Consider the following 22,672-nt stretch of genomic DNA (forward strand, 5'->3'; position numbering starts at 1 on the left):
TTGCTGTGGGGTAGGTAAGTGGAATCTTTGGCACTGGGATTCCTTTATCGTTTGTCCATGGATAAAAAGTGTATGACTTACTTATTTAATTCCACACCCAACATTAGCAGTGGTGATAGGTGAGGGGTATGAGGAGAGGGACTTATAAAAAGTGATAAGATGGTTGGAATGTAAAACTCGGCTTGGCAGGGTCTGCCTGGGATTTTGCTGAGTCCATAGCAATACTTAATTAACTGTGCAAACATTCTATTCAAGATAAGACTATAACAGTTGCCTGGGGGAAAATTCTTTTGAGTCAATATTTGTTTGATCTGTTATGTAGTATTTTGGCTCTGCTGTTCAAGCTCTAGCAAAGTTGCTATAATAAATGCCATTTCCAGGGCTTTGCTGTATTTACACACAAGGTCAGTCCTGGAAGCGGTAAAGGATTGGAATCACTGTCTAAGCAGAGGTTCTAAGGGGTCTCAAATGAATCTTTAAACGTGGAAATCCTTTGTTTCAATCAATTGACAAATAATTATTAAACATCTGTGGTAAGTACTCTGGGGGAGAATTCAAAAAAACAGGGTAAGATGTTTGCCCTCAATTTGCTTGTAATCTAGTTGTGGAAATGAGACTTTAATCAGTATATGTGATACAAGATACTTATACTAAATAACAGTAATAATGGCTCTGATTTATTGGCTGATAAACAGCACCACACGGTCCTAGTACTTTCCTAAGCATGAGCTGACATGCTCTGTCCTCCCAGTTAGGCAGGCGTTGTTGGTTAATGTGGAGTTTGCATGGAACAGACAATGCTGTGGGAGTTTGGAGAAAGGTGAGAGAGGGGAGCAGAGAGACGTGAAGGAAAACCTTAAAGAAGAGGTCTCTCAATACAGATCTTAAAGACTGTGAAGCAACAGGACCTCCTATATAGCATAGGGAACTATACTCAATATCTTGTATAACCTATAATGGAAAAGAATCTGAAAAAGAATATATATGTGTGTGTGTGTATAAATGAACCACTTTGCTGTATACCTGAAACTAACACAAAATTGTAAATGAACTATACTTCAATTAAAAAAAGATGCAGATTGGGCTTCCCTGGTGGTGCAGTGGTTAAGAATCCGCCTGCCAATGCAGGGGACACGGGTTCGAGCCCTGGTCAGGGAAGATCCCACATGCCGCGGAGCAACTAAGCCCGTGAGCCACAACTACTGAGCCTGCGCTCTAGAGCCCGCGAGCCACAGCCACTGAAGCCCATGTGCTACAGCTGCTGAAGCCCTTGCGCCTAGAGCCCGTGCTCCGCAACAAGAGAAGCCACCGCAATGAGAAGCCCGCGCACTGCAACGAAAAGTAGCCCCCGCTCACCCCAACTAGAGAAAGCCCGTGCGCAGCAACGAAGACCCAACACAGCCAAAAATAAATGAATTTAAAATAAATTAAAAAAAAAAGATACAGATAAAAAATAGTTACAAATTTTGCTCTAAAAAAATATTGGGAAGCAGATGGCTGTGTCATGGGAAGAAAGAAAAGGGCATGATGGGCATTTGTTTTTTTCCCTTGTAATACTGATACCTTCTTTCACTTTGGAAAGTTGTTTTACCCTTCCTTGACTCTCAGCACATGTGCTTTTGGTGAAGGGGACAGTAAACAAATATAGAAGGAAAACATATGGAATGTCAGTGTGATAAGTGCTGTGAAGAAGAAGAAATACAGGAAAAGGAAAGGATGCTGGGGTGGTGGAGGAGGGGATTTATGATTTAAAAAGGGTGGTCACGGAAGGCTGATTTAGACACTTGGGTGAATATTGAAGGAGGAGAGAGAAAGAGCTATGAAGGTACCTATGGGAAGAGGCTTCTAGGCAGAGAGGACAGCAAGTGCAAAGGCCCTGAGGTGGCGACTTACCTAGTCTGTTCTAGGATCATCAAAGAGGCCAGAGAGGCAGGAGAATGGTAGCAGGTGATGTCTTTAGAGGCAATGCCTGCCCAGTTGCTGCTGGTTTTGATGAGGAGGATGGTGGTGATGATGTAGGAGGAGCTCTTGAGAGTTTCTGAGTGAGTGGAATTGCAGCTGGGCAGCTGCACCTGCTTCCTCCAGCCCCGTGCAGCTGTAGCTTCTCGCGGGCAGAGGCACTTCGGCAGCTTCACATCCATCGCCTGGCAGGTAGGAAACCGGCGATACAGCTCAAGCCCTGGGCGAGAGCACCCGCCTGAGCTGAACGGCCCCCTCGCCTCAATCCTCATGATGTTTTCTTGGCCTGCAATTCTGAGTTTTTCCTTTGATTTCCTGCTTGGTACCGATGTTCCTTCTGGAACAGCCACCCTGGCCTGAACTGCAGCCTCTTGGCTGGGTCCTTGGCTCCACCTGGTCCTACCCCGCCAAACCCACCGCCGTGTTGCCGGGGGTCAGTGCTGGTTCTGGGCTGTATCTGTAGTTATCTGGGGCTCTGTGCTGAGTGGAGAGTTAGGAAGGTGCTCTGTGCTGCTGGGGCCTCCTTCTCCCCCGCCCCGATGTTGTTGGTTATCCCCCCACCACTGCCGCGTCTCCTTGGATAACAGACAGGGAAGCTGGAATTAGCTCGGTGGCCTGTGCTTCTTTAGACACACGCGCTGGACGGTTGCCGGAGTCCTTGGGGCAGGGCTGTGACGCGTGGGTTCCCTCCAGCCTGCGTTTGCCTGTCTCTGATCCTTTCCCTTTAGTCCCTGCAGCTGATGCACTCAGTTATAAGCATAGGCTGCACCAGAGAGGATGGAGACCTGGGGTGGGGATGGGGACCCAGACCAGGCAGTGCGAATGGAGGAGGAGGGCGGACGTGGGGATTTGAAGAGGCCTCGACAACACGGTAAGTCTGCTCTAAGGCGACATGGTAAGAAGCAGAACCGGGGGTTCCCTGGTGGCGCAGTGGCTGAGAATCTGCCTGCTAATGCAGGGGACACGGGTTCGAGCCCTGGTCTGGGAGGATCCCACATGCCGTGGAGCAACTAGGCCCGTGAGCCACAACTGCTGAGCCTGCGCGTCTGGAGCCTGTGCTCCGCAACAGGAGAGGCCGCGATGGTGAGAGGCCCGCGCACCGCGGTGAGGAGTGGCCCCCGCTTGCCACAGCTAGAGAAAGCCCTCGCACAGAAACGAAGACCCAACACAGCCCAATAAATAAATAAATAAAAATTAAAAAAAAAAAAAACAAAAAAGCAGAACCAAAACAAGCATTTAAGGGTTTAGGGATGAATATTAATTCACAAGTTGCAAACGCGACAAGCACTTTCGCAGAGTCTTATAGGTGAGTCATGACCAAGTTATGTAAAGAAGAATGTGTCTGCCTTGGAGACCCTGTGAGGGTACAGGTGGGGCTGGGTTCATATGGGTTAAGTTCAGATCAGACGGTTGAGCTAATATTTGCTCAGCCATAGGGTCACTTGTGTGAGGACACACCCATGAACACACACATACACGCACATTCTCACCCATTCCGTCATTTGGTTTCTGTTTTCAGTTGCTGTTACTTCTGTGTAGATCTAAAACACCAACGTGAATGCTGTTAATAGGAACAATTTCAGTGCCAAGTGGCCGAGTTTTCAAAAATACAGACAAGAGGCTGAGGTACTGGAAAGTTCTCTGCAGTGAGAACCTGACTCACTAGGGGTGCACGTAGAAGCTTTTTCAAATTTCCTATGAATCAAGGCATGCTATTGGGTCCTTCTGGTGCTGGAGAAGAGTAATGGGGTTGAAAAATGTTATTATAATAAAAATATAATATTGGCGTGATCCTAGAAGGTGGTTAAACTAAGGCATGTTCCCTGTGTGAAGAAAAATGCTAACTTAAAGTAAGTGGTCTCCCTGGCCCGACCACTTACTTTCCTGGGAAATGGATTAATTTAACATCTAGTCAGCTTCCAGAATATCCTATGAAATGTTTTAAAATGTTAAAATACAATTTATTTTTTGAATAGGTAATTGACTCACGTGATTCAATATTTAAAAACTGCAGAAGAATATTCAGTGAAAACCCTTCTTCCTCTCCCTCCTCCTCCAGGTTGGCTGGTTCCTTCCTCAAGGCAACCCAGGTTACCAGTTTCTGATCTATTTTCTTAATATAGAGTAGAATGTGCTCTACCTGTGTTAATATTAAGGAAAAATAAGGTGGCTTTTCTCTCTTTAAGAAACTTCTGTGTAATAAAACAAAGTGAGCCAATCAAACGTTGATAGCTGTATTTTGGAAACTTTTGTTATAAGTCCAGTAATTACAAAGTTCTTAGGTATTGAAGTCTGTATATTTGCTACTCAGTTTTTTGGTCCTCAAACTAGCAGTAGTAACAAGCTCCTGGTAGCTTGTTAGAAAGTATTGATATACTCTCCGGTCCCACCCCAAACCTCCTCGATCAGAGTCAGCATTTCACACATGCATAGGTGATGCTGAGGCATCTGAAGGTTTGAGAAGGCACTGCTGTGTCTCATTTTCACAGCATTGGCCTCAGGTTCCAGAGGAAGAAAAGGTCTGTATGGAATGAAGAAAGTGAGAGATGGTCCTGAATTAGAGCTCTGCTCCTTACCTTATTCCGAGGGCTCTTGTTTGTTGCTAAAGTTACATGATGCTGATCTTTTCTTAATATGCAACCAGAAGGTACTAGGTAAACTGTCTGTGATTCTGATTTAAAATTTTTAAAAATTTATTTTATCATTTATTTTGATGTTTTGGCTGTGCTGCGCAGCTTGTGGGATCTTAGTTCCCCAACCAGGGATTGAACCCAGGCCCTCAGCAGTGAAAGCACGGAGTCCCAACCACTGGACTTCAAGGGAATTCCCTGATTTTGATTTTTAAATTCAGAAATCTTCCTCCTTTTCTCCTTCCGTCCTTATGAATTTTTCTTAAACCTTTGTCACTTGGTGTTTGTTGCTTCCTTATGGGGCCGTGCTGAGCTAAGTGAATAAGTAATAAGCAAATGTTAATAGGAAAATGTAGAAATAGCCAATCAGATATAGATTGATAGTTTCTGGTTTGTTGGATACATATATTTATGGTTGTGGTTTTATATTACGTTTGGCGGTGTGTTTGTACATCTCATTAAATTTCACATTTCTGAGCAATTTAGGCTTAATGTATATGTGCTAACATCAGTGTGATGGAACTAAATAAATAGTTAATGGGATTCTGAAAAAAAAGATTTAAATTTCTTAAAAGTTGTCAAACTTGTCTTGGAGGAAAGAAAGAAGGAAACTTTTTTGTTTTGTGTAAATGGAGGAGTAGAGGGCAGAAGTTATTGAAAGCCCGATGTTGGGTGAACATGTAAACTAGTGCATATAATTTGAATTTAACAAGGAATTTGTGGAAAATTTACAAAAAGGAAATTGGATAGATTATAGGACTATATTGTGGTTTTTTTGATGTTGTTAAATGCTTAAAAAATGTTTCTAATCACTAAAGGGTTCACCTTCTATAAAACAGGTAAGATAAATATGTAATCCACATGATTTAAAAACTAATGCGAATGGAATACTCTTTTGAGTGTGCTGTGGCAGGACTGGAGGATGAGTGAAACAGGAACAAAAACAAATTCGTAACAAAACCCTGCCTTCTTAAAAGTGAGACACTTAAGCCTAAGAAACTGGGGCGAGTTCTACTAGTGCTGGAGAAGGAGGCCTAAGGGAGGGAGGAGGCCAGTCCAGGAGAGAAGGCCCCAGAGAAGAGTGGTTTAGGGGACAAAGGCTGCTGAGTACGGGAAAGTGAAATGTCAGGATTCAACACGGAAATGAGACCTCTTTTGCCAGTGGGAAAGTGAAATATCAGGATTCAACACGGAAATGAGACCCCTTTTGCCAGTGGGACAGTGAAAACTTTAAAATTATTTGCACATTTGGGTAATTACTCACACCTGGAGTAATTCTAATGCTAGAAATCTATTTTCAAGGGAATGTCTGAAATTTAAAAAATATCTTTGGCGTAAAAATGTTCTTTAAAGTAAAATTTATAATAAAAATGGAAAGTGAGTTAGTTTTCTAACAAGAAGGGAATAGATAAGTAAATTGTAGTACATCCATAGGATGGGTCATTTTACAGCTAAAATAATATTTATGATATGTTCTAAATTAGGTATGAAGCAGGATAAAAAGTTTGGGAAAATGACAGGAAAGAATTTTGATGGTGGTTATATATATATGTGACAGGGTTGTTAAAAAACCATTGTGGATCTGATAAATGGGCTGTAGGGTAGGGATATATTACTTGAAAAGGTATCAGAGAAATCCTTATTCTAATTAAAAAACAAAGGTTGAAATGGACAGAAATTTGGTTGCCTTTATTTAGTGGAGGATATTATCATGAATGTTTTAAATCTGAGGTGTTCAAGGCATTTCTGTAAATTGCTTAGCAATGTACTGTCAAGGTTAAGATGAGCGGGGGTTGGAGTTGGCTTTATAGGGAGGAGAGGGGAGGAAGGAACTCTCAGTAGGGAGAAGTAAGACATTCCTAACCTGGAATTCACATAGTTTACAGGTTTCTCCCACCTTATACGTGAGGCATTTGTAATTTGTGGAGATGACAATCAGTGCCTCTGGCTATAGCTGGCCAAGCTGCTGGCTGCCTGGAATGAACGGATGGCCACGGACGACTTAGTGACCAGTGTTGTGTTAAATGCCACAGGACGCCCTGGCAGCTCGTATCTAATTCTCGGGAAGTCCCTTGCAACTTTGAAAAGATAAGGCAAGAAATCCTACTGGGGGTGCACCCAGAGTATAAGCAGCCTCAGTGGTGTCTGCAGGAAGCTCTGGAGACAGTGAAACTTACCAGCTTTCCAGCAGCCCAGGGAGGTGAGGGCTTTGGTTTTTAGCATGGTTTAAATAGCCATCTGGACATAATAGATTAACTCTGAAAAATATGTTCCCTTTGTATTTGGAAACAATTGTATTTCTATACGTTCTGATTTTTCTTAAAAACAATGTGACATGTAGTAAGAAATGGTAACTATAATTAAAAAAAAAATTTTCCCTAGGACTGTGATGAAGCAGCTCCTGAAAGGAGGTTTTTAAAGTGATTTGAAGGGAGTGGCTTTTAAGATTTTCGTCCTTTTCATGTATCTTATTCTTTAAAGTCAGTGAGTTGAGCACATCTACATGAACACATGCAATTATAATTGCTCCATTTTTGAGCTCACCTGTGCCACTGTGAAAGATTAGCACCATTAGCACAGTGTGTTAGCCTCTATCCTCAAAGTGCTGGGTGTCTTTTTTAGTGGATAAAATGCAAATTTATTAATGTAAGACCTGAAGTTAATCACACTGGCATCTAGCTTTCAATTTGTCATTTGGCTGAAGGTGACTCGATTTCATTGAGAAAGAAGGTAAGTTAGAATAGCATCAAGTCCCAGCAGGGTAGGTTTGGGCTAAAACTGAGTTGCTGCTCCTTGAAGCAAGTGCTGCTGCTTCAGGAAGAGCTGACGTTAAAGGGGCTGCTCTGAACTGCTTGGTCCTCAATAGGAAAGGGCAGTCGTGGAATTCACACAAGGAAGTGACCATCAGTGATGTTAGTTTGCCTGGTAGGCTGACACTGTCAGGTCACAGTGCCACAAGGTCAGGCCAGAGGAGGGTCCTTGAAGGCCTGAAGGCATCCCATATGTAGGGTGGTATGAATGCTCCTGGCACCCCTGCCTCCCCTGGGAAAGTGCCATGATGACTGGACGGAGGCCTGTTTCCTGCCATAACCAGATCTCCCTCTGCGTTGGCTTTGCGTCCCTCTCAGTTCCTAAAATGCTTTACCCAGATCCCCTCTGAGTATGCTGGAGGGCATATTCCTTTCTATAAACCAATGATTTGAAATGTGGACTTGTCAGCCAAGATAATAAGTGCAGTTTCTTGAAGTTACCTGGTCCTATGAAGATTAAATCAGTGACCTTGGCTTTTTCAGGCTACCCATTGTTCCTCTTTTCAAGTTGGTGCGCACACGAAGGGGAACACTCCTCCCATGCACTGTCCTGAGAGCAGCCCAGAGCCCAGCTTCTGGTACTAATTTCAGTGATAGTCATGGAGGTCTGGCTAATTTTAAAACTGAGAAGGACAAACAGAAAATTCTAAGATAGTTGTCACTACAATTTCTCCTTTAAAGACCAGCAAATATTACCACCGTTTGTGTTACCTCTGGACTCCCATTTGAGACCTTCACTCTAAACTCCATGAGGGCTTTTAGACAGGGCTGATGTCTATTTTATTCACCCCTGGATCTGACTTTCAGTGTGTAGACTGGCATCCAGCACGTAGCAGGTGCTCAATTAATATTTCTGAAATGTGTGGCTTTCCATTTCATAAAATCTAACTCTTGCCATACTGTTCCAGCTAATATTAAATGTAATCTAGATATTACTGACGTTTGCTGTAGTTTAGATTTTAGCCATAGCTGGCACACGCCAGAGATCAATTCATAAAACCCACCCTAACATTGATTGCTTTTAGAGGTTCATTTGTATTTTCTGTGGCTGCATTTGAAATGGACACCCTTGTGCAGGCTCTTTTCTGGACTGATGCTTTTGGAAGATGATGTAGATTAATTCTGTGTTAAATATCAGAAGTGACTTTGAACTTCTAGCTTCCCTTGAAGTCTTATTACTTATTAAAATGCCATTTGTATTCACTCCTTTTTTCTTGCCTCATTTTTAGTAGCTACATTCTTTTTAGCAGATTCAGGCCTTTGAAAAGTAATGCATTCCCGTAGTGGGAATTACACGTCTTGGGGCAGGTGTGCTGTTGGCTTAGATTTGTAGTGGTGGAAGCACCTTCTCTATAGACAGGGCCACCCCAGGCTCTCCCAGACAGGAGTTAGCAGGCCTCCAGGGAAGGAGAGTTTGCCATTTCTTGCATGCTTTTACTTCTTACAGCTTTTTGCAGCAAATTTTTTTCTTGATCCCTGAGTTCTAATCTTGGTCAGTGGGGGCTTTGTGACTTACAGCAGTATACCTTATTTCTCTGTACTTGTTTCTTCATCTTTAAGATAAGGATAGAAGTCCTTGTTCACCAACATTGCCAGACCTGGGCTATGTAGATGTATTAGTTTGCTAGGGCTGCCACGACAAAGCACTAGCCCAAACTGAGGGCCTTAAACAGCAGAAATGTATCTTCTCACAGTTCTGGAGGCTGAGAGTCTGAGATGGGCAGGGGTCAGCAGGTCCATGCTCCCTTGGAAGGCACTAAGGAAGGATGTGTTCCAGGTCTCTCTCCAGCTTCTGGTACTTTCTTATGGCAGTGGGACTCCAGTCTTCACATGGTGTGTGTGTGTGTGCACACGCGTGAACCCAAGTTTTTCTTTTTATAAGGACCAGTCGTGTTGGACTCGGGCCCACCCTACTCCAGTATGACCTCATCTTAACTGATCACATCTACAATCACCCTATTTCCAAATAAGGTCTCATTCTGAGGACTGGGGGCTAGGATTTTCAGCATATGAATTTTCGGGGGACACAATTCAACCCATAACAGTAGGCAAGAAGGGCAAATAGAATTGGTAGGTTTGAAGTAACAGACTGTGCTATTTCTCTCAAGTTCTTTGTTCTTCTTTGCTTTTAAAGAATCTAATATATTAGGAAAAATGCCAACCTGGGACATACAGATTTGCTATCTGATTGGGATCCTGCTTATAAAGACCAGACAGAAGTTAACATATGGAGTTTTGACCTAATGTTTTTATATCAAGGCATTAGTAACACCTAGGCCTTTTCCTGATTTCAGCTGCTCCCATGCAGAGGTGCAGGATCTGAGGCTGGTGCTGTACACAGATGAAGACACAGTTGCCTTTGTCAGCGCACTGCTGGGCCTTGTTTGTTTGCTGGCTTCTTTGAGATCCCAGATAGAAGATATAATAGAAGATCAAAGGCCTCTGTAATTACTGCCCCCCAGCAGTTCTTGCTAATGCCTGCAGAGTTATTTGTACAGCTATTGCAGGGACTGTGTCTAATTTCACTTTACATATGGACTTAGATGTTGATTCCTAATTACCTTGAGCTCTCACTTTCTTTAAGTGGATGAGTTTATATAACACCACCATTTCTGAGGTTGTTTCAAAAGTAGAAGTCAGAGATCTCTTGGTATAGGAATATTAAATTGTCTTCATATTTATTTATGAAAACATGTAATTGACATACAATATTATATTAGCTTCAGGTGTACAACATGATGATACAGTATTTGTATATATTGCCAAACTGATCACCACAATAGTTAACATCTGTCCCCATACATAGTTACAGAATTTTTTCTTTTCTTTTCTTTTTTTTAAAACTGAGCCCTGCCTTCACTGTGGGGTCAGGGATGTACTGGACTTCTTTTTTTTTTTTTTAATTTTATTTATTTACTTATTCATGGCTGTGTTGGGTCTTCATTTCTGTGCGAGGGCTTTCTCTAGTTGCGGCAAGTGGGGGCCACTCCTCATCGCGGTGCTCAGGCCTCTCACTATCGCGGCCTCTCTTGTTGCGGAGCACAGGCTCCAGACGCGCAGGCTCAGTAATTGTGGCTCACGGGCTTAGTCGCTCCGCGGCATGTGGGATCTTCCCAGACCAGGGCTCGAACCTGTGTCCCTTGCATTGGCAGGCAGATTCTCAACCACTGCGCCACCAGGGAAGCCCGAATTTTTTCTTGTGATAAGAAACTTTTAAGATTTACTTTCAGCAACTTTCAAATATACAATATAGTATTATTAACTATAGTCACCATGCTGTACATTACATCCCCAAGACTTATTTATAACTGGAAGTTTGTACCTTTTGACTCCCTTTAACCCATTTCGCTCACCCCTACCTAAGGCAACTGCCAGTCTGTTTTCTGTATCTGTGAGCTTGCTTGTTTGTTTTTTAGATTCCACATATAAGTGAGATCATATAGTATTTGTCTTTCTGTCTGAGTTACTTTACTTAGCATAATGCCCTCAAGGTCCATCCATGTCGCAAATGGCAAGATTTCTTTCTTTTTAATGGCTGAATAATATTCCATTATATATGTATGTATATATGTGTGTGTGTGTGTGTATAAAATCTCACATTTTCTTTATTCAGTCATCCATCAATGAATACATAGATTATTTTCATATCTTGGCTATTGTTAATAATGCTGCATTTAATATGGGGGCAGGTGTAGGTATCTCTTCAAGAAGTGATTTCATTTCCTTTGGATATGAATATATACCCAGCGTGGAACTGCTGAATCATACAGTAGTTCTAGTTTTAATTTTTTGAGGAACCGCCATCCTGTTTTCCATAGTGGCTGCACCAATTTACATTCCAGTCACAGCTTTGCTGTGACTGAAACTATCACACCACCTGAAACTATCACAACATTGTTAATTGGCTATACTCCAATATAAAATAAAAAATTAAAAAAAAAAAACAGTGCATAAGGGTTCCCTTTTCTCCAAATCTTCACCAACATTTGTTACCTTTTTTTTTTTTTTTTTTAATAACCACTCTAACAGATGTGAGGTGATATCTCATTGTGGTTGATTGTTCTCACATTTTAAATTAAATTTTTGAAGTGTAACATATAGGGAAGGTACACAAAGAAGAGTACAGTTTAATGAATTTCCATGTGCAGAGCAGACCTGTGTAAGCAACACTGACATGAAGAAATGGAACCTCACCAGCCCCCAGATATACTCCCTACCCATAGTGCCCCTTCCTAGTTACTACTCTCTTCAGAAGTTACCACTATCCTGAATTCTAACAGCATTAATCATCTTTGCTTGGTTTAAATTTTATTCTATAAACATATTTAAAATATATTATAAAAGTTAAAAATTTTTAAATGAATAAATTATACAAATAAGTTATATATAGTCATAGTATGTACTTTTTAGTGTCTGGCTTCTTTTGTTCAACGTTCTATGAGATTTGATCCATATTGTTGCCTGTAGTGTTGCCCATTTATTCTGTAGAGGAGGAGGAAGAATTTTCCCTCTACCCTTCTGAGTTCTTAGCTGAGACCCCTGTAATAAAAGACAGACTAACAAGAGAAAAACAAGTTTTTTAACATGCATACCTCATATATACATGGGTGATACCAAGGAAAAATTAGTAACTCCCCCATGTGGCTGAGAATTCAGGATTAAAGAGCATCTTAATAGGGAAAGGGGAGAGAGATAGAAGCCTCTTAGGGGAGAGTAAATGATTTTTAGGAAGGATGAATGGGTCCTTGAAGAACGTGTGGACTTCTGGTCTCCTTTCCTGTGATAACAGTCAGTCTTCCCCAGTTGATGAAACTCCCAGGGAGGGGATTTATGACAGTTGAGTTTCTTTTGGAAGCTCTGTCTTTAGGCATATAGGGGAGTTTGGAGGAAGCCTTTCCCCACGTTTGCTGTTTTTCAAGTGCCTACAACTCAAAATAATCAATATTCCCAAGTGGCATGCTTTGGAGTGGCATGTCCAGAACTCCTGTGGTCTTATTTTGGGTGGTGTATTCTGTTACCCTTCAATTCCAATTGCTGTATGATACTCCAGTGTAGCCTTCCTATTGTATGAGTAAAAAGTTACTGTCTTCTGTATAGTTACCAAGTAGTTAAATACTGGAGTCAGTTGCTAAATGGTTGGCCACACGTCTGTTTTTGTCCGTGTTAATGTAATTTAGCTGCCGACTTCCAAGATTTGAATGCCTGCCTAACTTCCTTGATGTTTGCAGGTGTTTTTTCCCCTTTATTCTATCCCCAAGGGATATTTGAAGCTTCATTTTCCCCACCCTTAATAACTGTCTGCAGTAACTTTGAGGAGGGAAACATCTGCTCTAGTCCTTAGAATTTTCTAACACTAATGTGTGAAAAAAGAGTTGTGAGTAATGGCAAGTGGCCGATGAGTGATGGCCTGGGAGGAACAAATGGGTTAGGTGATATATCTTTGCTTCTCTTGCTTTGATTGCGGACGTCAGGAAGCAAGCTGTGATTTTTGATTGTGGTACATTCTTTCCATAATAAATGGTTATAGATGCCGAGACTTGCAAGAGTTTGAAGGGTGATTCGCATTAATGGTTTTTAGGAAAGAAATACTGAACCTCCTCCCACCTCCAGTATCAATTTCCATTTTTTCAAGCCAAGGTGACTTAGCCTTCTGAATGTGAATATTATTACAAATTACTTTTTAGCCTTTGTCTACAATGAGGGTTTCAGTCAGTCCTGGATGGTAGTAATGAATGATAATATGGTAAAGCTTGACCGCTCCTGTAAATCCACACATTAGGATACATGAGGCACTTAGAATGGTGTCTGGTACTTAGTAAGTACTCAAGAACCATGGTTGTCGTTGCTACTATTGGAAATTATTTGGAACTTTTCTTGTGCCAGCAGAGGGCCCAGGCTGGCTGGACTCCGTTGTGTGGTTAATAATTACCATGCTGTTAGGCAGCCGGAAAAGCTTGTCAGCTGAACCTGGCTGGGTTCAGCCATAATTCAGGCTTCCCTTTCTACCTCATTGCGTGTAGGAAATAAGGAATTCAGGGTGTGGAACAGCCTTCTCACTGCCTGCCTGTGTGCTCCTAGCTGTGTCTCCATAAAGGAAAGCCAGCTCCAGCACACAGAGCAGAGGCTCCTGCTGTCCGATGAGAAAGCCAGTGCAGAACCCCACGTCCCCGGGCTAGAGTCTGGAGACGCCGGACCACGTACCCATGAATGGGAGTAACATGGCACAGTAGGGCGTGACTGCAGAGCAGTTCTCTTAACAAAAGGAAAGCGCTTCCTGTGTGCCCTGCCAGTACGCTGCACCAGCAAACAGTATTTTGCTATATCTGCTCTTCTCTCTCTTAAGTTTCAAACATCAGAACATTTCACCCCTAAATACTTCAGAATGCATCTCCTAACAATAAGGACATTTCCCCTTCATTAGAGTAATACAGTAGTACCCCTAAGAAAATTAACAGTGGTTGTTTTTACCGTCAAATATCCAGTATTTTCAAATTTCCGTGCTTTTTTTTTTTATAGCTACTTTATTTATTTATTTATTTTTATTTTTGGCTGTGTTGGGTCTTCGTTTCGTGCGAGGGCTTTCTCTAGTTGCAGCAAGCGGGGGCCACTCTTCATCGCGGTGCGGGGGGTCACTCTTCATCGCGGTGCGCGGGCCTTTCACTATCGTGGCCCCTCCCGTTGCGGGGCACAGGCTCCAGACGCGCAGGCTCAGTAGTTGTGGCGCACGGGCCCAGTTGCTCCGCGGCATGTGGGATCTTCCCAGACCAGGGCTCGAACCCGTGTCCCCTGCATTGGCAGGCAGATTCTCAACCACTGCGCCACGAGGGAAGCCCCGTGCTTATTTGAAAAATGTCTTGTAGTGTTTTTTTCAACATTAGGATTCAAGGTTCATGAATTGCATTTGGTTTTGTCTTTTTTTATCCGTTTTAACAGCCTCCACACCTCCTTTTAACTTTTTGTAGAGTCTAGGCTTGTCGTCTTGGAGGATGTCCCACATTATGGGTTTCTTGATGGTTTCCGCATGTATCATTTACTTATTCTTTAGCGTGTGTATTTCCTGTAAACTGGAAGTTAGTTTTAGAATTGTGAGTAGATTCAGGTTAAACATTATCTTTGTCCACTTAGGCTGCTGTAACACAAATACTATAGACTGGATGGCTTATAAACAACAGAAATTTATTTCTCACAGATTTGGAGGCTGCAAGTCTGAGATCAGGGTGCCTCTGTGGTTGGGTGAGGGCCCCCTTCTGGGTTGCAGTAGGCCTCCTTGTACCCTCACATGGCAGAAGGGGCAAGGGAACTCTGTAGGGTCTCTTTTATAAGGGCACTAATCCCGTTCTTCAGGGCTATACCCTCATGACCTAATCATCTCCTGAGGCCTTACCTCCAAATACCATCACGCTGGGGATTAGGTCTCAAAAGAGGAATTTTGGGTGCGGGGCACAGACATTTCAGTCTATAGCAACCATTTTTGCCAAAACTACTTCATAGGTGATGCTGTGAATTTCATATCGCACAATGTCCTGCTGTCTCAGTATTACTGATGCAGAGCTGATGACTGCTGGCTCTTTCCACCAGAAAAGTACATTTTCCTTTGTAATTAGTAAGAATTTGTGGGCTGATTTTTGGCAAAGTGCAAATATCCTGTTTCCTAACAACTTTTCAACCAAGTTTTTACCTTCCTTTGATCCCTGCCTGAATCAGCTATTACATTGGAAGTACTAAATGGAGATTTTGTAATTCTTGTATTGCTTCTATGTTGAGCTGCTAGCATTCATCTGTAAAGAGTTTTCCTCACTCACCCTTTTTCTGAGTATCACTATAGATTTGTGGATTTTTTTATGGCCATTATTCTTTTTGATCCTCTGGATGACCTTCATGTTGAAGGATAATAGGAAATTGAGTTAGTTGACAAGTTCTACTTGTGTAAGAGTGATAGTGGTGTGGTTTAAAGTAGTTTCTTAACTGTAGGCAACTGGCTTAAAAGTTGGTCATGTTCAGAAGTATTTAGAATGCTCCACAGTGGGGGTTGATTTGTGGGGGGGTTAGTTCTCTTTAACAACCAGCTTCATTTGAGACAGTTATAAAACTGTAGAACCTAAGAAGGGATCTGATACTGAGTATTGCTATAGCAAGGAGGAGAGTGAGGAATTCATCTAGTAACTTTTGTGCTAAGGTAACTTAAGCCTTTTTTCTGATTTGAAGCATTATCCTTTCTCTAAATTTTCTATCACTAATAGGGAAGAAGAATGATCAAAGACTAGTGAGAGAGGATAGGAAGGCAGCCCTTTCCAGAAGGCTCATCAGTGAGGACTGGAATCTCCCCAAAGAGGCAGTTGGGCTATCGGTGCCTCTTGGTGACTGCAGGCAGCGGGAGAAAGGTCCGTTAAAAACAACTCCATCAAAATCCAAGACGTTGCCAGGAAGTTGTTCTCAGATGGAGGGCCTGGGCCTTTTGAATGCACAGATGCACCTTAGGGGAGGTGCTTTGATGAGGGTGGATGAAAATGAAATGTTTCCAGAATATACTCCCCCACCTCCGTACACATAAACGCTTCTCCAGTGTTAAACAGCCTACCCGTCTATGCGTACATTTAATAATTGTAAAACCAGAGGAGGCGACATCTAGAAAATGGAAAGGAGGTGTCAGTTCTCTCCCTAATAAGAAAGGCAAGGAGGGAGCTAGTTGGTTTTGGGTTTGTGGATATTGACCTTCTTTCCTCGCCGCCCTCACCTCCCCCGTCGGCTCCTCCAGACCCAGGAGGGGAAGAGGAGCCACAGGAAATGAACAGTAGTGGTGCCATGAGCTTCAAGCATCACAAAGTGATAAGTTGTTGAACATCTGGTGCTTCATTCTCTCCTTCCTTTTTCTTAGAGTGTCAACTCTGAGCACGGCCTGCCTCCTTTCAGAACTAGGACAAGTACACTGCCTTAAGGAAGGTATTGGATGAGATAGGATTGCCTTGCTTTTTGTACGAGTAGACGTGTTAGTTTGGGAAGCCTGCCATCACAATGTACCGCAGATGGGGTGGACTGAACGACCACCCAGGTTTCTTCTGAGGCCTCTCTCCTTGGCTTGTAGATGGCCGCCTTCTCCCTATGTCTTTATGTCATCTTCCCTCTGTGTCTGTGTCCAAATTTCATCCTCTTATAAGGACACCAGTCCTACTGGATTAAGGCCTACCCTACTGACCTCATTTTAACTTAGTTACCTCTTTAAAGACCCTATTTCCAAATATAGTCACATTCTGAGGGACTGGGGGTTTGGACTTCAACATATGAATATGTATATAAATTTTATATCCCGTAACAGGAGATATAGAAACACATCCTAGTATTTGATCTGAATATTAGAAATCATCAATATATTTGTAACTTAAAAGCAAGCTTCCTGAGTGCTGCTTTAGTGTGCAACTTGTCCTTTTCCCTTCCCCCAACAAAAAATACCAGAAATAAGAACAAGAGCGCAGTCATCTATAATAGAGTTTAGTGAGAAAAGTACTTAACCGATGCTTTTCTTTATTTCTGCATCTCTTACTCTGTATTCAATTTTTAGGTGTGTAAGGAAAGGAGAAATCAGTTATGATAGTACTCTTTAACAGTTCTAATATATTTCTCTGAGCAGATTGTATATTTGTTGTGAAGGTCCTCCATACCTGTGGAAACCTTGCCGAGGTCTTGCTCACCCACCAAGAAGTCTTCACAGTCACATGGTGGCATCTTTTAAAATTGGGACCTAGTGCCCAAAGGAATTTCTGTAGCCTCTCGATATAGTACCACCTGCATCAGAATCACATGTGATGCTCTTAAAAGTGCTCATCTGTGGGCACTACACCATACCTAGTGCATCAGTGTCTTTGCAAACAGGGCCTAGGAATATGCATTTTTAACACATGAATTGGGAAATTCTCAGGCAGATAGAATTGGAGAACTACTGTGCTGTTGGCAGGACTTGCAAATCTGCACCACCATGAAGTGGTGACAGTCATTTCACCGCTCAGAAGCCACTGTTTGTAGGTAAATAATTTAACACTTTGGCTTCTGGCCCCTCTCATCTCCCCTCCACATTTGGTCTTCATTAGAACAGGGTTGATATCTCCTTGTCCCCACGTCCCCACTTTCTGCCTTTGGAATTATTATGTTTATTTGGTGCCAGGTGTCTCCTGGGTTCATGCTTCTCTGTGATGGTGGGTAGCTTCTAGAACCTTCCAAGAGTCTAGAAATCACACTAACCATGTAACACTTTCAGAGGTTTTCTTTGAAATTCTTAGGACCAAGGTTATTCAGAGACACTTTTCTAATTACTGTGGCCTGTGTTCAGTGTGGGCTAGATTATACCATCCCAGAGTATGGCTAACCTGGCAGGGCGAGTAAAATATGAACAGATAAATTAATAGATGTTCTTTTGTTGAAAGTTGATCTTTTAGTTTCCAATTTTAATTATGGGAGCATGTTGTCTTTTAGATTTGATAATTTCTTCTTTGGATCATTGATTCCTTGGGAAATTCTGATGTCCAGGAGCAAATCCCAGCCACATTGCCTTCCCTCCTGCTTCTTGGTGGTAGCACCCATTCCCCTTTTAACAGCCTAAGGACATGATCACTGTGGTCAGCTCTACCACACATGGCCCTCTAAAAAGTTTGTCTTCTAGGTGGAGGAATTTTTCTAAGCAGTAGTCCATTTTGCACAGTGCATAAAGTAATATTAATAATACATGAATTGAGCATTTAATGTTTAGGACCATGTGCAATGGTTAAACGAAGTGTAGTGGAGTTGACAGTTTAGGGGATTTTCACAGTTGTCATTAACTTTATCAGGGCCAGCACACTAGGATGAAGACTGTGACATTCTCCTGCTGAAGGGCAGTAGTTGCATCAAATAGACAGTCTGAGCCTTTGAGAAGAAAAGGAGAGACCGTATAGTGTGGTGGCTAAGAGCAGTTTTAGGGGTGAGAACTGAACAGACCTCCCACATACTTCCTGGGTGTACTTAGAGGAGCTGTTTCACTCTCAAAGGCTGTTTCCACTCTTTAAAATGGCAATAATGACAGTACCTAACATAGTGAGGATCAAAAGATACAACGCATGTAGTTTAGTGCCCAGCATATTGTAAGTCCATTTGTGTGCATTTTGAGATCCTATGAATGTTATTTTTAATATTGAGATAGTTATTTGGCATGTGGCATAACAAATGTGGGTAGAGAACATTCTAGTTTACCTTCAGTTGTGTGTAAATCTGTTATGAATCCAATTTAGAGTTGGCTAATATATTTTATTACAGGTTGAAAGGGGCTGATTGTCAAGCTGGGTTGAGGATGGTGAGGCTGTATCTGGATGCCATGGGAAGTGCTGGGGTGCCTGTACAGGTTCTAGAGGGAAGATTGGAGACATGCATGCCATGGGTTTGTCAGTCCTCTAACTCATAGCTAAGCTCTTTGATCAGTAATGTTTTCTTCTATTCCTTTTTATACTTGGTAGGAACAACTGGTTTTATAAGATAATTAAAATAGTTAAATCTGATGTTAATATTTTTCCTCTGTGATCATCCATACTATATGTATTTATGGTTTGGATATATTATGCTTCAATGGATGTACTAGAAAATTTAAGGAAAGTATCATTTTGCATAAGTAGAGGAAGTAAATTAACTTCTGCTGTTTATTAACAGTTCCTGTTTTTTTTGTTTGTTTGGTGGTTGGTTTTAGTTGTTGCTGTGCAGTCTTGCCTGTCCTGTAGCTTCTGAGACTTTTAAAATGTGTATTTCAAATATTTAAGTGTTTTAATAAAACAATGAAAAAGTAAATCTATTTAAAAATGAAAATTGCTTAATTGTGCAGTGGCCGGGTGGGTGCGTATTTGGAACACTGTTGCTGCAGCCAGTCATGTTTATCTTTCATAGCTGGGGTAGAAATCTTAGCCCTTTGTGCTTATATCCTACCTCACTTTATTCCTCCACAAAATGCATCTAATAGTGTGTGGTAGAGATGGAGACGACCTATTCTGGGAACACAGAATCTGTGAGTCTGCATTGATGTGTATATTGGAAGGGCCAGGGAATTTTGTGGTTCTTCTCTGCATATATTCTCATTGTTCCATTGTGATGAGGATTTTGTGTCATTATAAGATGTTGAATTAATAATAACAGGTGATAGCCTGAAAAAAAGGACTTTCTATTTCAGAGATTTATGTCCTTCAAAGGGTGAATTTGTATATCCAGCCTAAGGTACTAATATAACATAGACTCACATGCAATTAAATAGGCTTTTTAGCAAATGGACTGATTTTCTGAGAACAGTATAATTCAGATATAATTTCCAACTTCCCAGTGGGTCATAATGACTTACATGGCAAATGAAATCAATGTGGGCTTAAGTAATATGATTAAACCAGTTTTTCTGGATCATTCCTTTTCATTTTAGACTTTTTCCCTCAAGCCAGAAGTCAGAGGTATTTACAGAATATTAGGAGTGGAAATGATCCTTATCGATATTGTTAGTGCTTCTTCATGCAGGATTGTTCATATTAAACCAGACTTAAATTCTATATGTAAGACTTACATAGAAGAGATCAAGATGGCAGAGTAGAGGGGTGTGGAGGTCACTTCCTCCCACAAGTATCTCAAAAATACATCTACATGTAGACCAATTCTCACGGAATACCTACTGAAAGCTTGCAGATCTCAAACGACCAGTGCTGCGAGAAAGATCCCCACATTACCAGTAGGATGAGGGAAAAGGGAGAAGAGGAGGTACTGGGAGGGAAACTGTACTCTTGGGAGGGAGCTGTGAAAGAGGAAAGGTTCCCTCACCCTGGGAACCTTCTTTACTGGTTGGGAGGTCTTCCAGCACAGATAGGGAGCTTCAGAGGCTGGAGAAGAGAGTGTGGGAGCTGACCTGCAGCCTGGCAGGGTAGAGGAACACCACTGATGGTCCTGGCCACATCACTACACTTCCCAGCATGAGGTGCTTGCTTACTGGTGTGTGCAGCGATGGGGAGCTGAAACTTGGGCTTCAGTGGACAGACCCAGGAAGGGGACTCAGTTTGGCTGATGTGCTCGCAGTGGGGCATGGCTCTGGCCCTGAGGGTTCTGTGAAATTCGTAGGCTCACCCATGTTGAAAGGGGGCTGAAATCTGAACCAATTACTGGCAATCCCACTGCAGGTGCCAGGATGTGGCTCCAGTGGGTTCTCACTCTGGCAGATTTGGGGGCTGGGACTGCACAGGCGTGCCTAAGGCTCTTCTGATCCAATTATCTACAGGCTTGGGACATGGCTCCTGTGGCTTTACATGCCAGTGGCTTTGTGAGTGTGCATGTATGCTTAAGGGACCTCCTAGTCAATTACAAGAGCCTGCAAGCAGAGGTCACCACCGAGTGTGGTGCTACCAACAGTGATCTTTGTGGGCATGCACACCAGGTGTCAGGCAGTGTCACAGAATTGCACGCCCCAGCGGACAGCTCCTGGGGAAGAACATGCAGTGGTTCCTTTCCCAGTGGGAGCCCTCCAGTCCTGCGTACCTCACACTGCAGCTTAGAATCAGATCTGGGGCTTCTACACCAACAACTGGAGAGCAGACCCTGTCCCTGACAGGGAGGCAATAACCAGAGAGCAAAGAGGAAGGCCCTGCCCAACATCCAATGCAGGCTTTGGTCACCACACCAATCCATACCCCTTATCAAGGGGATAATGGCCAGCACACCCTGAGGAAAGACGTGGCATGCATCCATACCAAAAACAGCCCATGCACCAAAAATACTGGACTCAAGCAGGCTATGTAGGGATGCTCCTACATAGAAACAGCCCTTCAAGGCCAGAGTAGATAACTATTTCTCCTAAATTCATAGTCAGAGAAATAAAAGAAAAATGAAAAAGCAGAGGAACCGCTCGCAATTACAAGAACAAGAGAAATCCCCTGAAAGAACAAGCAATGAAACAGACCTCTCCAGTCTACCAGATCCCATGTTCAAAAAGGAGGTAGTAAAAATACTGCAGGGATTAAGAAAGGCTATTGATAGAAATGCAGATCACTGTAACAAGGAACCAGAAACTATAAAGAGGATTCAATCAAAATTAGACAACTCAGTTGCTGAGATGAAAATCGAGCAAAAGGCAATAAATAGCTAGCTAAATAATGCAGAAAAACGAATAAGTGATCTGAAAGATAGAATAATGGAAATCACCCAATCAGAACAGCAGACAGAAAGACAGATGAAAAAAAAATGAAAGCAGGGCTTCCCTGGTGGCGCAGTGGTTGAGAATCTGCCTGCCAATGCAGGCGACACGGGTTCGAGCCCTGGTCTGGGAAGATCCCACATGCTGCGGAGCAGCTGGGCCCGTGAGCCACAACTACTGAGCCTGCGTGTCTGGAACCTGTGCTCCGCGACAAGAGAGGCCACGATAGTGAGAGACCCGTGCAGCGCGATGAAGAGTGGCCCCTGTTCGCTGCAACTGGAGAAAGCCCTCGCACAGAAACAAAGACCCAACACAGCCAAAAATAAAATAAAATAAATAAATAATTAAAAAAAAAAATGAAAGCAACATGTGAGATCTATGGGGTAATATAAAATGTGCCAATCTATGCATAAGAGGGATCCCAGAAGGAGAAGAAAGGGGGATCAAAAGTGTATTTGAAGAAATTATGACTGAAAACTTACCAAACCTAAAGAAGGAAACAGATATCCAGGTTCAGGAAGCACAGAGAGTCCCAAACAAGAGAAACCCAAACAGACCTACACCAAGACATATTATAACTAAATGGCAAAAGTTAAAGATAAAGAGAGGATTCTAAAGGCAGCAAGAAAAAACTAGTTACAAGTGAACCCCCATAAGGCTATCAGTTGATTTCTCTACAGAAATGTTGCAGTCCAGAAGGGAGTGGCAAGATGTATTCAAAGTCTGGAAAGGGAAAAACATGCAACCTAGGATACTCTACCCAGCAAGGTTATCATTTAGAATAGAAGGAAAGATAAAGAACTTTTCAGACAAGCAATACAGCAATAGTAAACATATCCAAAAACAAATATTGAATGGTCTTCTCTAAATAGAAAAAAAACAAGAATCTATAGGAATGGGCAAATCACAATAGGAAAGTTAAATATATAGAAGGATTGAGGATCGCTTAAGTAAGTCAGTACATAGGTTAAAAAACAATCAAAATTCTGTGAAAACGATTATAATTATAATGAACAACAAAAGGATAAACGTGAAGATGTAAAATAGGGCATCAGAATCACCAAATGTGGGGGAGGAGAGTATAAAAATGTAGATCTTTTAGA

Source organism: Balaenoptera musculus, chromosome 7, assembly GCF_009873245.2.
Source record: "Balaenoptera musculus isolate JJ_BM4_2016_0621 chromosome 7, mBalMus1.pri.v3, whole genome shotgun sequence".
NCBI classification, from domain to species: Eukaryota; Metazoa; Chordata; class Mammalia; order Artiodactyla; family Balaenopteridae; genus Balaenoptera; species Balaenoptera musculus.